At 45.3% G+C, this 14,134-nt stretch overlaps 1 protein-coding gene across 16 annotated transcripts in view; it reads left to right on the forward strand.

Moving 5' to 3' along the window:
- Positions 1 to 14,134, forward strand: part of GPR19 (G protein-coupled receptor 19) — a 279,024-nt gene that overhangs the window by 173,563 nt on the left and 91,327 nt on the right. For 5 of the 16 annotated variants that reach the window (XM_069628692.1, XM_069628689.1, XM_069628702.1 and 2 more), the window contains 2 exons: positions 2,022 to 2,189; positions 4,392 to 4,524. The exons of 2 other annotated variants lie outside the window; for them this stretch is intronic. The gene's annotated coding sequence lies outside the window, so the exon portion shown is untranslated. Of the gene's footprint in view, positions 1 to 2,021; positions 2,190 to 4,391; positions 4,525 to 4,601; positions 4,855 to 14,134 lie in introns of all 16 variants that reach the window. 9 more of the 16 variants (XM_069628693.1, XM_069628698.1, XM_069628703.1 and 6 more) reach the window with 5 other exon arrangements.

Consider the following 14,134-nt stretch of genomic DNA (forward strand, 5'->3'; position numbering starts at 1 on the left):
CCAGAACCACGGGGCGGACGTCCTTGTGGTCTCATCGTCTGGTGAAAGAGTTCATGAAGGGACTGTTCAGATCGTTCCCGCCCCGGCGTGGGAGCTCAACGTGGTGCTGACCAAGCTCATGGGACCTCCGTTCGAGCCTCTGCACTCGGCCCCGTTGAAGTTTCTGTCGTGGAAAACAGCGTTTCTTGTGGCCATCACCTCCGCACGATGGGTGGGAGAGATCCAGGCCCTTTCCTGCAAGGCCCCGTACTTGACTTTTCACGACACGAGGGTAGTGCTCAGGACGCACCCCTTCTTCATGCCCAAGGTACCGTCGGACTTCCATCTCAACGAACCCTTGGTGTTGCCTGTGTTCTTCCCGTCGCCTTCGTCGCCGGCTGAGAGGACTTTGCACTCGCTGGATGTGGCTAGAGCGCTGAAGTTCTACGTGGACCGCACGAAGTGTTTTCGGAAGACGTCACAACTTTTTGTGAACTTTGGACCTGTCAATCAGGGGAAGGCTCTCTCGAAGGCTTCCATTTCCAGATGGCTCTCCGGCTGTATCATGTACTGTCATCGGTTGGCAAACCGACCGCTGCCTGGCCGTCCGAGAGCCCATTCCACCAGAGCGATCGCAGCTACCACGGCGTTCCTTTCTGGTGTGCCCCTGCTGGACATATGTAGGGCTGCTACGTGGAGGTCGACGCACACCTTCACGAAATTCTACTGCGTCGATCGGGATTCCAGGGAGGAGTCCAGGGTCGGCCAAGCAGTGCTGCGCAACCTGTTCGCCTGAGGTGAGCCTGGTGAGGAGGTAAGATGCTTAATGTTGAGTTTGATGTAATGCTTAATGTTGAGCCTTTGCCACCTCCCGTGGTTGTGCATGTGTGTACTGCTATGTATTCTTTATTCATGAGCATGTGAATCCATGCCAGACCCCATGCTGGAGAAGGAACAAGTTACTTACCTGTAACTGTTGTTCTCCAGCATGGGTCTGGCATGGATTCACATGCGAACCCTCCCGCCTACCCCTCTGCGGCTCTTCACTTGGTCATACTGCCACTTCACGTGCTTCCAAATCTGAAGATGGCTGCCAGAGGCGGTGCTTAGGTAGAAGGCAGTCATTGGCTGTGGTCAGTATGACGCAGAGACCAGAGATTGGTTATTACTACGAAAGACATATCAGAAACGAAACTGATACTGGTTTTTTTCTTTACCGAGGATTCCCAGCCTGACGACGGGGAATATTCATGAGCATGTGAATCCATGCCAGACCCATGCTGGAGAACAACAGTTACAGGTAAGTAACTTTTTCCTTAGTGTTCACCTGATGCCATAGCAACTTGGATGTTATTGCAACTGGTTTCATTCACCAGGATGCCATTTCTACTGGTAACACAAGCTGGTGTCAGTGGCACGTAACTTTATCGATTTGTGGTGCATTGAATCGAATTCTGCTAATTGAACAACAAACGTAGGGTATGTTGGCACTCCAGGTCAGCGTATCTCTCAGTGCTATACTCTGGCTTGTCCGAGATTTTGGCTAAACACACTGGTAACAATGATCTGACTGCACATGCCATTTGCATGTGTGTGTTTTGCTGGAACCCTACGCTAATTAAGCAGGTTAAGTTAAGGAGAAATGTATAAGGCCGTTCCGAGAGAGGTGTATGTGTCTGTGCTACAAAGCCAGGTAAGAACTAACAACTCACCAAGTGTTAGTTCCCCCACTGTTGCTCAAACCACTAAGGCACCATTTTTGAGAAGCAGGAGAGTTGCTATCCTGAAATACTCAGGCATATATGCCAGGGGTAAACAAATTCAAGTTCCAAGCTGTTTGCCAGGCAAAAAAGTCACTGACCACCTCAATTCACCACACACACACAGCTCACAATCTGGGTCATTACGAGTTAGGAGGTAGCCATGCCTCTTGCTTGGGTTACCAGGATGCAGGGAGCATCTTGAACCCGAGGAGTGATGACCATATTGGGTGGATTGCATGTGATTTATTTTAATTTTTTTGGTTTTGTTTTTGTTTTGAGGTCTGAGCCTCAAGTCGGTTTCCCCTTGCCATCTCTTATGGGGAGGAGCTGCAGAGACCAGGGCCAAAGGTCACAACTAACGCCATGCAGAGGCTATCGGAAGGTTTGGGCTAGGATCAGTCCGAACTCCACATACGTGGTTTCCTCTACCTGCATGGGGGAATGAGGGTAAGTTCCTTTGCATGGGTGGGTGGTAAGACACTCTGCATCAACTAATTCCTACAGGCTCTTGTGTGTAAAATCCAGCCCTGTCTGGAGATGGTTTCCCAATTCCTGGCTTTTCTAGAAGTACAATATCTGTCACAGAGGTATCAGGTAATATTATCCCCACCAAAAATATCGCCGTACATATGGTCGTTGGGAACGGCCATAGGCGATATTTTTGGTGGGGATCATTTATGGGTTAAATGGATGGGGGGTTGCGGCGGTGTCCCCGCTCCCTTTTAGAATATATGGGGGTTGCAGGGGTGTCACCCGCAAGTTCCATAGGGTAATATTGCCGCAAAAATATGGCAAAATGTTTGTATGGCAATATTTTTGCGGGGATATTATCTCATGGAACCATCACAGATGCCTGCAACAAAATCACACAAGACCAAAATTACTGTTCAATGTCTCTACTGAATTGTCTGTTTGGATGATGGCCTGAAGGATAAGTGTAGCTCAAAGGAGAGCTATCTAAGCGAGAAAGTGGCAAGTATTAGGAGTAATACCAAGTCTTTTATGGGATACCTAAGCTAAAGGACCAGATGTCCACAGTCCTTCCCTAAACTAATTCCTATTCTTAAGGACCAAAGACACAAATTCCATCCCTGTGCTAGAAAACGTAAGTCTTCTATGCCTCTGCCGTGGATGGTGTTCAGCCAGGCTCCATCACAGGGAGCCGAGTGCCTCCACAACTTATTGTCCATATGGTAGATGACATGGCAGTTCTGGACCATTGCCCATGATTTAGTCATTGTCTTTGTCTCATCCTTTTATTTACATTGGTTGTTAATTGTTTGTGTCCTAGTAGGATGAGGTAACAGCCTTTTACAGCTTCCAGTCCTTTAGGAATCCACACCCTACTTGTGTAAGTATGGGTAGAATGTCATCACCCTCTACCCAGGTCTAGCAAGTCTATCTTTACTTGTGCTTTTGGCCTTGCTTACTCCACAAGGGCTTTCTCCAGTGCCTTTAGGGGATCTATAAAACCAGTCTATTCGCTCCAGATCACAGGAATGTCCAGCTTGCTTGAATAGTAGCCCTAGCCTCCCTTCAGGTATTATTCCACTGGTCTAGCTGTCCCTCCTTCTTGCACAGTCATTCTAAGTGACCCTACTTGCTTATAAGCAACACTCTAGCACTCTCCCATAGATTCACAAAAGCTCCCTCTTTTATACCTGCTCCTTGTACTGTCTTCTCAACCCTTTCCTAAGAAAGCTGCACTGTCTCCTAACCCGGTCAGCCACTATGGGTCCTGGCTCATAGGTCATTTTCTCTAGTTGGCTCATCTAACATGATTGGTCAGTCCAAGTTAGATGCAGCTCTTCCCCATATGTCCCTGTTATCCCGGAAATCACTTTTGTGTGGTTCTTCTGGATTTCAATAGGATTGCTCTTGCTTGCATAATGAGCCACAGGTTCCCTGGCTGAGGGCTCCAAGGGGGCCTGGCATCTTGGGGTTAGGCAGATCAAAATGTCTATCTCTTCTGAGTTCCCAAAGTTGACAGGGTCCTTGCAACCTAGTGTGCATGCGGCTGGCGAAACGTAACTTATCTCTGCAGTGGTTCTTTCTCTGCGTGCTGTGCAGATGAGTGTTTGCTAGCGTTTTTGCTGGGTTTCTTGCAGGTTCCCCCCCCCTTTAGTTTTGATATATGTTATTCTTTGTATCAGGGTCATGGTAAGTCTACTTGGGAAGGGGGAACCTGGTATCACTGGGAGGGATTAGGTCACATGCTGGCCTCGACTGACTACCAGTTTCTCTTCCACTATGGGCTGGAAGACCCTCAGAGTTTGCCCCCATTTATCACCTCCAGAAGTCGCATCACAGAGTGGGGGGCCTCCCCTATCCACAAGAGACCTTCACTCCTAGTACGGGTGATTAAACTGGTCACTGTGTCACGCTAAGTTACCTGAGATTTTCATGACATCTAGTATCCCCTCTGTGGTGACCTTTTGAAAACGAGAGCATAGTTAACTGCAGCCTTTCATTTAGGACCCCCTATGGAGTTGGTGTGAATCTATTTCCATCTCAATAGTGCCTCAATCAGATTCCCTGTTAAAAGCATGACTCGTGAAGAACACATTTTGTTTAATTTAACTATACATTTTGAGACCATATTCCAGTTGCATACTTGGAATGTTTTAATCAATGTTATTTCTTTTGTAGAATTGTTGCGATGTATGTTTGCCATGGAGACCCACTCATGCACTTCTAAATTCCCATAGACATATTTTGTGCTTCCAAGTCTTCGTCGACGGCTTGCAATCAGATCTAAAGTTTTGTTTCAGGTATACATAAGGTATTGTGCAGGAGATGGCTATTACCTTATTGTTAATGATATTCCTTTTTTATGTTCTACCTCTGCTGCATACACAGGTTCAATAAAAAGTATCATGGATCCAGCAGCCATAATGTGCCCACCTCCCCCTCTTCCTTCTGACCTCGTAAGTGAAATCCTACAGATGCTGAGCATTAGAGTCACAGGTCAGAGTGTCTTCTGCTTCCACCACGCTTCTCTTGCATAGGCGAAGCACATAGGAAGTGTGGAACATCCTTGGAATAGTCCTTGAAACATCTGTTCTGATTAAGCATCTTTTGACATTGTCGGTCAAATAAGGAGATTTAAAAGGTTAGTTTCCTATATTGCTGAAAATCAGATTCTAGGGATGGCATTAAATGTTGTATGGGAAACTTTTAAAGCAGTGCTGAGTGGCACTCGTCAGTCAGGATACAGCATACGGCGGGGCGAGAGAGAATACAAGGGTTCAATTGCTAAAGGATGCTCATTCAGTGGGGGAGGGTCACCGGCATAGAGTATATGTTCTGTTTATTTATTTGATGGCAATTGCAGGAAAACAATGCATTTTTGGCACAAAAATTGTTACAAAACCTTTAACTTTGATTGTCCTTAACAATGGGTGAGAGGATGTGCATATAAGACCAGATGATGCAGGTGAGGTAGAAACATGAACCAGGGACAAGGACAGTAGAGCATGATATTGGAACAGGATATTGGAGGAAATGCTACGTTTTTGGATGAAGGGGTGAGGGATAAGTGTTGTTGGGCTGTCGTAGAGAGGAAGAGGGAGAGGAGAACAGGTAGATGTGATGTCATAGAATGCTATGCAAGGAGGTATTAATTAAATAGAGAGTGGGAGTAGTGTGGAGTGGAAGAGCATTGCAGAGAAACGGAGCAAGCAGAGGAATAGAGCGGAAAAGAGAGGGAGCACAAGAGGTAGAAAGGACGTGAGACAAGGATGATCGTAGGGAGTGAGGCTGAGAGTAGGGAGTGAGATGGGCAGATGGGTTTGGTGGGGCAAGTCTGTGTATAGTTTTGAAGATGGTGAGAACACGGTTATACTTTGCCCTCTGTCTCATACATCACCAGTCTAACTGACGACGGGCTGGGGAGGTGAAGCAGGGAAGGTTGAAGAGTTTACAGACAGCAAAGCTGAGGACTTTGTAGAGAGATAAAAAAGCATAGTTTGGAAGGCCATAGAGTAGAACAGCACAGTAGTCAGATCGAGGGAGTACTACAGAATAGATTGTGCTTAGCAGTGTTGAAGGGAAGATGATGTCTTATTTCTGGCCGCAGTGGCAGATTTGGGGATGAAGAGGGAGAAGTTGTGAGATGGGTCGAAAACGACACCAAGGATGCAAGCAGAAGCCGTGTAGGGAAGGTAGTCCGGAGGGAATATTAGAAGAGGTGGAGAGGAAGAGATGGCATGTTTGGATGGAAAGTAGGGAACTTCAGTCAAGGTGGAGTTAAGCATGAACGAGTAAGATGCTATCCGGTATTTGATGGTGGAGGGACAGACATTTTTTATGGTAGCTTGTCAGATAAGGAGGGAAAGAAGAAGAAGGTCCAAGTGTCCTCGGCGAAAGAGTTGATAGGAGAAGCAATAGGTGGAGATCAAGGTGCCAAGAGCAGAGGTATAGAGAGCTTAGAGAAGTGGCCCAGGACTGACCCGTGGGGAACACCAGTCAGGGGGTGAGTGGGGAGGTAAGGCTATTCTAGGACAACTGGAAGTGTCTGGGGGAGATGTAGGAAGCAAACCAAGCAAGTGCCTGGTCCCCTATGCCTAGGATAGATAGTGTTGAGAGAAGGTCAGAAGGGTTGATGGTATCAAAGGCAGCAGAGAGGTTGATAAGATTAGATGCACGGTTAGCATGACGAGTGGAAGAGATGTAGTTGCTGACATTGAGGAGATCTGACTCTGTAGTGGGCAGCGGTCAGAAGCCAGATCGAAGAAGATCCCGGAGTTTGAGTGTGTCAAGTAACTCAATGAGCCATTTGAAAACTACACACTCTAAGATGAGGTAGAAGCGAGATAGGATGAAAGTTGGCAGGACAGTTAGGATCTGGACCAGGTTTCTTAAGGATAGGGAGGACCGTAGCCAACTTAGAGGATGATGGAAAAGTGGCACTGTCAAGAGAGAGTTGGAGGGGAGTAAGATATGGAGCAACACTGGGAGCTATGAGTTTACACTGTGTGTGGGGATAGAGGGTATATGGGGGCATATGAAGGCTTAGCCCTTAGGAGGTGGTCAAGAATCTCATCAAGGCTAGTGGGGCAAAGGAAGACATTGTTGAAGGAGAGGAGTGTAGATGCGGTGGAGAAACTTGAGCAGGTGGGGGCATGGAAGGCCCTTAGCTAGCTGTTGGCCCTTAGCTGAGTTGCCCCAAGGCAAGGTGTCAAGTATTGGAAGTGCTGAGGAGCATCAAATGGCATGCAGGGGAGGAGGGCCCTCAGCTTGCGGCTACTGGGCAATGCAGCCGGGAGATGGGAGTCGTGGGCCAGGTGCCATGTTTGATGGTGGTGCAGGTGGATGAGGGTAGGCTGCAGGATGCCACACTTGGATTTGCAGCACAAGCCAGTGGGGTGGGGGGGGCAGGATGCCTCTTCAGGCAGCCTCAGGCAGATGGAAGGAGTGATTCTGGTGCTGGTGCTCGGTCTGAGGGAATTGTGGATAGCAAAGACTAAGTTAGTCTCCCTTGTCTGAACATTTGGCACACGCTCTATATCAGACTAAACAATATTACTGCTCTTGTGGAAATAAAGCCAACAGGTTGCTGACTTATAAACTTAGGACTACTCAGTCTAGAAATTGAATTCCATGCTTGGCTTCATTGCACTGAAAAGGATTCAATTGTCATCTAAACCCAATATTTTAGAGATTTATGTCTGGGGACAGATTTTCCTCTGACTTTCAACAAGAATGCATTGATTCTCCTAATTTACTTAGCCTATCGAAAGAGGAATGCACATTACTGTGCTTGCCCAGGTAATAAGGTTGGATATCTTCCTCACTAAACAATAGGGTCCCTGGACCTAGTAATGATGGACTTCCCTCCTTATTCTACAAATTGTTCATATTCCACTTGCGAGACCGATTGACAGAGCTTTTTAACCACTTTAGTGCAACCGGGTGGGTCTCCCAGACAATAGCAGAATCCACAACCACACCTTTGTTAAAATTTGGGAAAGACCGGACTGATTGTGGTGCCCATCATCCAATTGCCCTGCTAAACGTGGATGCCAAGATGTATGATACCGTTCTGTCATCTACACTAATGTAAATCTGTCCTTCTCTGGAGTAGATTGAGCAATCAGACTTCATTGTTAAACTTTGCACCCACGATAGCATATGGCATGCCATTGATTTGAATACCCTAGTTCAGTGGTAGTCGCACTAGATGCTACTAAAGCGTCTACAGTAGACATGGGCCACATAAAGGTTTACTTGCCATGTTTAGTTTCGTACACAATTCTCCAGTTGTATTTCAGAGTTATTTCACTCACCTTTTACTTAGGTTATGTTTAACGGAGCCTTTATGACACCATTTCAGATTTGAAGAGGGTATTGACTGGGGTGACCCCTGTCACCACACATTTCTGCCATTTCCATGGAACCCTTTGCTCGGAAGATCAAAGCCAACAAAGATGTCCAGGTCATTGAAGTTAGGGACTGACATATAACATTGCACTTTATGCAGAAGACATACTTTTTTATCTCAAAGATTAATCTACCTCGCTCCCCGCCCTGGTAAAGGCTCTGGCAGATTGTAAAGGGGTTTTAGGGTCCTGCTTCAATTGTAGTAAATCCAAATGGCTAAATATTAGAGAAACGTCAGCAACAACTTACCTTTGTGGTAGATCAGAAGAAGCAGACCGACCAGGATTTGCCATTTCAAGAGGTGTTTATTATAAATAATAAGAACATGCTTGACATTCCCTACTCTAAGGATGTGCCTACCTAACACAACTAAACTACGATGCTTGTCATCCGTTCTGAAGTCCAAAGTAAAAGTCTGTCCTCTGTTGAAAACTAATCTTCACTGACCCTACCACTCATCCTAAATGACTAAAGAACAGGAGAAGGACGGCATTCTCCTTGGATTGCTATCCAGCAAGTACTTCTCAGTACCGGATCCACAAACAGCTCTCTGGTAGAAGGACCTTGAACTAAAGAGCAATCCAGGATGATATATATGGACACGTGCACAGAAATAGTGCAGGTGCATTCAAATTAAGAAATGTGCCTATAAGCCTGTACAGCCTTTCTTCCAACTCAGTCTTCATAGAATTCCTTCATCGCACTCATGTTTGTGCTGGAGGAGTGTGGACAAGTGCAGATGTTTGGGCATATATGGTGGTCCTGCAGCAATGCACAGTTGTACTTCAAGGAGATTTTACCTAGAATTTGGGAAACATGAGGCCTGCAATTGCCCCAGGATCCCGTGATGCTAAAGTTGATTGGCCGGGGCCCTATGGTGGCATCCCTTATCATGCATCGTTTAACACTGCTGGATTGTCCCTTGCCCTATGTTGGAAGGATCCAGATCCAGCGCTTGATACTCAATCTAGTGGTGAAACATTTAGGGCATGTGGGTCTTGTAAAAAATGTCTTCTGGTTTCTGAATTATTACCTACATTCCTCATAAAAAGGGCCCATATTTTGGATTATTGTTATTGTTATATTGTTACACACTGAAAGCCCTATTGAGCAAGATTACTGCTGCAATATGGGCAGAGAGATATATGGTATGTTAATTAGATATGGATTGCATTCTACCTGTACACACTTGTTTGAAATGATCAGATTATGGCTTTTGTTCTTACCTTGGCGCTTGGTGGGCTCCATGCACCTGCCACACTTAACTGTATTTGTTTCTCACTGGTTTAAAAAAAAAGTTGTTGAAAAAAAAGACTGAATTATTCATAACCTTGCCACTCTAAAACACACATTTAAAACAATTCATTACAAACTCATACCTGGCCATTGTGGCTATATTGCCTCAGGAAGGTGCCTTTAAAAATAATTTTTTCTGTCGGAATTGAATCCAGTTGGCTAGCGTTTGTCAGTTAATAAAGCCCTCAAACCAGTCTCCCATCTAGAAAAGGTAACAAAAAAATATAGTGCATAGTCTCTGCATGATTCCACCTTTTTTGAATGAGCAAACTTCACTATTTACGTTGTGAATCCAGAATCTACTTCTAGCAAAGCAGGACCAGATCATCAGAGATTTAACTATATTAAATATAGTCAGGGACTAGCAAGTCTGCTAGTATTTAAACCTGAACCCTTGCGCCAACATCACTTTTCTTTCTTTCTCTGTTAGACACTGCTTTGTACTACTTATTTTGCACTTCTTGGCTCATTTGCACATTTGGAGTCGAGTTGATCGTTTTTTAAAATACAATCCTGTCTAGATTTTAATTGATTAATTTTATTGATTTTAGATCTTTGTAGAGTTTGCATCATATTTGAACTATCTGGCTCACTCATTCATTTTACTTCAGACAGATTAGACCTTGTCTGCTTTACAACTGTAGCATGGTCTGCATTATTCTGTATACTCAACAAACAGCAGGCAGCATCCCAATAATATATCAGAATGCTTAGAAACTATGCACAAAGGGAAGAAGAGGCAGAATTATTATTTTCAGGAACCACTCGCAAGACTCCTGCAACGGAAGGAGATAATACTTCATACAGCTCGAATAACTATTAAAACAAGAACTATCCAGATGGTGGGAGATTAAAACATTGGCAAAATACTTACAAGTAGAACGTATACCACGTGGACTCAGGATATGTATTATCCCACCATTTGAGGAAAATGACCTACAAGGACTATAGGAATGGGAAGAAATGCTTACCTCTACATCAAAGGAAATGATACATAGATTAATACAGAATGCTAAAAAACATGATAAATTAATAAAAGAAATCACAACAACCAAAGAGAAAATTGAACAGCTCAATATTCCTGAAAAAAACTTTCAAAAACTACGAAATACTGGTCAACACAATAGACAATTATGAAAAACAAACCAAAGTAAAAAAACGACGACAGTTCTTAAAACACGAGCTGGACTGCAAATTCAAAAGGGTCTACACCTTCAACAAACAATACAATTGTCACGGATGGCACTCTGTTAAGAGAAGCACAGGACACCCAGGAGGGGTTTTGGGTGGTTGTGCCGAAGTAAGGTGGACAGATAAGTACACACACAGCTGAAAGTAATGAGAACGAAGAGTAGGCAAGTGTAGCAAGGAATAAGGTACAACAGAATGGATTCCTTCTAGGGGTGTATGCAGATATAGGAAAAGAGTATTCCACGAACCTTAGGAAAAACTCTAGCCTTCTGCACAGTTTGCTATAACAGAGGCCCACGCTGTTTGCTCATGGCTTGGAACAACAGCTATGGGTGTCCGTAACGTAGAAACGAGACAAGGGAAGGGGCAGAGGTTGCCTGATGGAAACCAACAGACAAGCTATGTACAAAAGGGTCTACAAACAGTACAAGAGAAGATACTTACAAATCCAGGAAAAGGAAGTTGATAGCAAACTAGCAGAAGGAAATGAAGGGAAAGTCGTGTAACAGGATTGGATAGCAGAGGGCAGTAAGGAACAAGGTTGAGAGCTCAGAGGAGCAGGAAAGCAATGAGCAAGCCCACAGGAGCAGGGCTGTAAGGTAGAGAGCCCAGAGGGAAAAGGGCTTAGGGCAGCGGAGTAAAGCAGGCTGCACAGCAAGGAACACAGAAGGGCCGAGCAGCAAGGAGTGAGCCCTGAGGGGCAGGGCCGCTGACCGTAGAAGGTTGCAGAGGACTGTAGAGGGCTGCTAGGCTGAGAACGCAGCGGAAAAAGGTAGGTAGCAAGCAGCGGAGCATGATCGGCTGCAAGGTAGGAAACCCTGAGTACAAGGGCTATTGGTAGCGGAGAGAAGCAGGCTGCGCGGCAAGGAGCCAGAAGGACCGGGCAGCAAGGAGTAAGCTCAGAGGAGCAGGGCCGCTGACTGTAGACGGCTGCAGAGGACTGTAAACTGCAAGGTAGGAAGCCCAGAGGACAAGGGCTGTAGGCAGCCGGAGTGAGGCAGGCTGCAGAGCAGGGAGCCCAGAGGACAAGGGCTGTAGGCAGCCAGAGTGAGGCAGGCTGCAGAGCAGGGAGCCCAGAGGACAAGGGCTGTAGGCAGCTGGAGTGAGGCAGGCTGCAGGGCAGGAGCCTGGAAGACCAGGGCGGAAGGTAGCAGCTGAGCGTGATCGGCTGCAAGGCAGAAACCCGGAAGGGCACAGGCGGGGGCTGGAAAACAGCAGAGCGTGATCAGCTGCAATGTAGAGAGCCCGGCAGGGCAAGGGCGGAGGCTGGAAGGCAGCAGAGCGTGATCAGCTGCAATGTAGAGAGCCCGGCAGGGCACTGGATCCAAAGCCGGAGTAAGGAGGAACCGCATACAAGATCCGTAGCTCAAAGCAACAAGGTTCCGGAAAGACTCCTAATGCAAGAGAGAGAGCCCCTGCAGGCAGCAGCTTTTATACTGACCAGCCCAGCACAGAGGCAGGCTAATTGGTCGCACCTGGCTAAGCACACCTGCAGACAATCGGCCACCTATCTCTCTGTTCCTGAGCTGGTGGAAGCAGAGCAAATCCCTAGGGCTTCTGGGGATTGTAGTTCCGAAGATGATGAATAGGAATGGCCAGGAATAGATGGTTCTAGCCAAGTGCATTGTGGTAAGTGTAGTTTGTTGGGAAAAATAGAAAAGCACCAAAGTCCCACAAATGGAAAATAAAGTCCATATTGATCGCAAATGTATGCGCCCATGGCGCAGGCATGACAACAATACACCAGCAAAACCAACACCTAAACCATTCAAAAGCTCGGGACCCAGTCCAACCCTACCACAAGGTTCAGATACCGACACAGTAAGCGACTCAGAATTAGAAGAAAGACCGACACAAGCAACAAGCCATTTGGAGCAACAAGAACCATCAACATCCCCACCTTCAAAACCAAGAGGTGTTCCGTCCTCTTTTTTAGAGGAATTTTTACAACAAAAACTTCTGAGGAGCTATGCCACAAGCAACGCCCAAAGAGCAAATATATCAACAACACAAACTATCGGCCAAGAGGAACAAGAGGTAAAGAATCGAAACACAGATCCCGACGCAACAGAAGTAAAAACAAGATCCCAAAATCCTCAGCGACAACGCAAAACGTGATCATAAATCTCACAGACCCCGAAATATCACCCAACCTAACTACTATGTCTATTTTCAAAGAACAGTAGACCTTTACCAATTCTGTAGGAAACTCAAACTGAGAACATTCTTCTCATAAACCGAACAAAGAAAAAGACTCCCAAGGGCAGCTACACCTTCAGACCTTTCATTAGAACACGTGGAACAAATAATAGAGCTATTGAATATACCAGACCCTAACAAACAATACACAATGGAGTCCTTCGCCATAGAACAAAACATCATTCTAGGACTTGCATCAGAAACAACACTCAAAACAAAATCTAAATTTCAACCTATATTGGCTCCAGATAATGGTATTGACCTCTTTTTCAAAACTACCCAACAAGATCTAAGACAACACTACCTAACGGGACATAAAACCAAATCAAGACCGAATTTAACATATCTGGAATGCCAAGCACTGCAGGAACTTCAACAAAACAAAGCAATAACCACGAAGATCGCTGATAAAGGAGGCAACATAGTACTGTTAAAAACCACAGACTATGAAGAAATGGCTATGCAACATCTCAATGATCATGCATGTTATGAAAAATTACACACAGATCCATTACCAAAGATAAAGACAGACTGGATGCTAATGAGCCAACACTGGAAAAACCAAGGTCTTCTTACAGATGAAGAATATGACTATCTCAACCCACAGTTTCCAATCTTTGCAACCATCTACTTTGTACCAAAAATCCAGAAAACATATCTTCGTCTACCCAATAGCAGACCCATAATCAACAGTATAGAATTTTTCACAGAACACATCTCTGAATACACAGATCACCAACTCCAACCTTTAACAATCTCTCTAGCCTCCTATGTTCGGGACACCAAACATATTATTCAACAACTGGAAAACCTATACTGGGAGCCAACATTTATGCTAGTCACCATGGATGTCTCTTCATTATACGCTAGCATTCTGCATGACAAAGGACTCCACACCACCAACTATTTCCTCAAGACAAGATCCATATCCTATCACGATCAAAACAACATGATCCTAGAAATGTTACAGTTCACTCTGGAAAACAATATCTTTATTTTCAATAAACAACTTTACAGGCAGACTCGGGGGACCGCCATGGGTGCCAAGTTCGCCCCATCGTATGCCAATCTATACATGGGGCACTTCGAACTTGAGCACGCATGGCGGCACCCAGCATTCACAGAAGATAACAATATCACCTACTGGGCAAGGTACATAGATGATATTATACTCCTATGGAATGGCAATAAAGAAAAATTGGACCAATACCTGCATCATCTTAATACCAATACCTACAATCTGACTCTGACAATGCAAAGCAGCAAAACAAGAATACATTTCCTGGACATCAACCTTTATATTCAAAACAATAGGATATTGACCA

This window comes from Ambystoma mexicanum, chromosome 12 (assembly GCF_040938575.1).
Source record: "Ambystoma mexicanum isolate Mex_15411 chromosome 12, UKY_AmexF1_1, whole genome shotgun sequence".
Taxonomy (NCBI): domain Eukaryota; kingdom Metazoa; phylum Chordata; class Amphibia; order Caudata; family Ambystomatidae; genus Ambystoma; species Ambystoma mexicanum.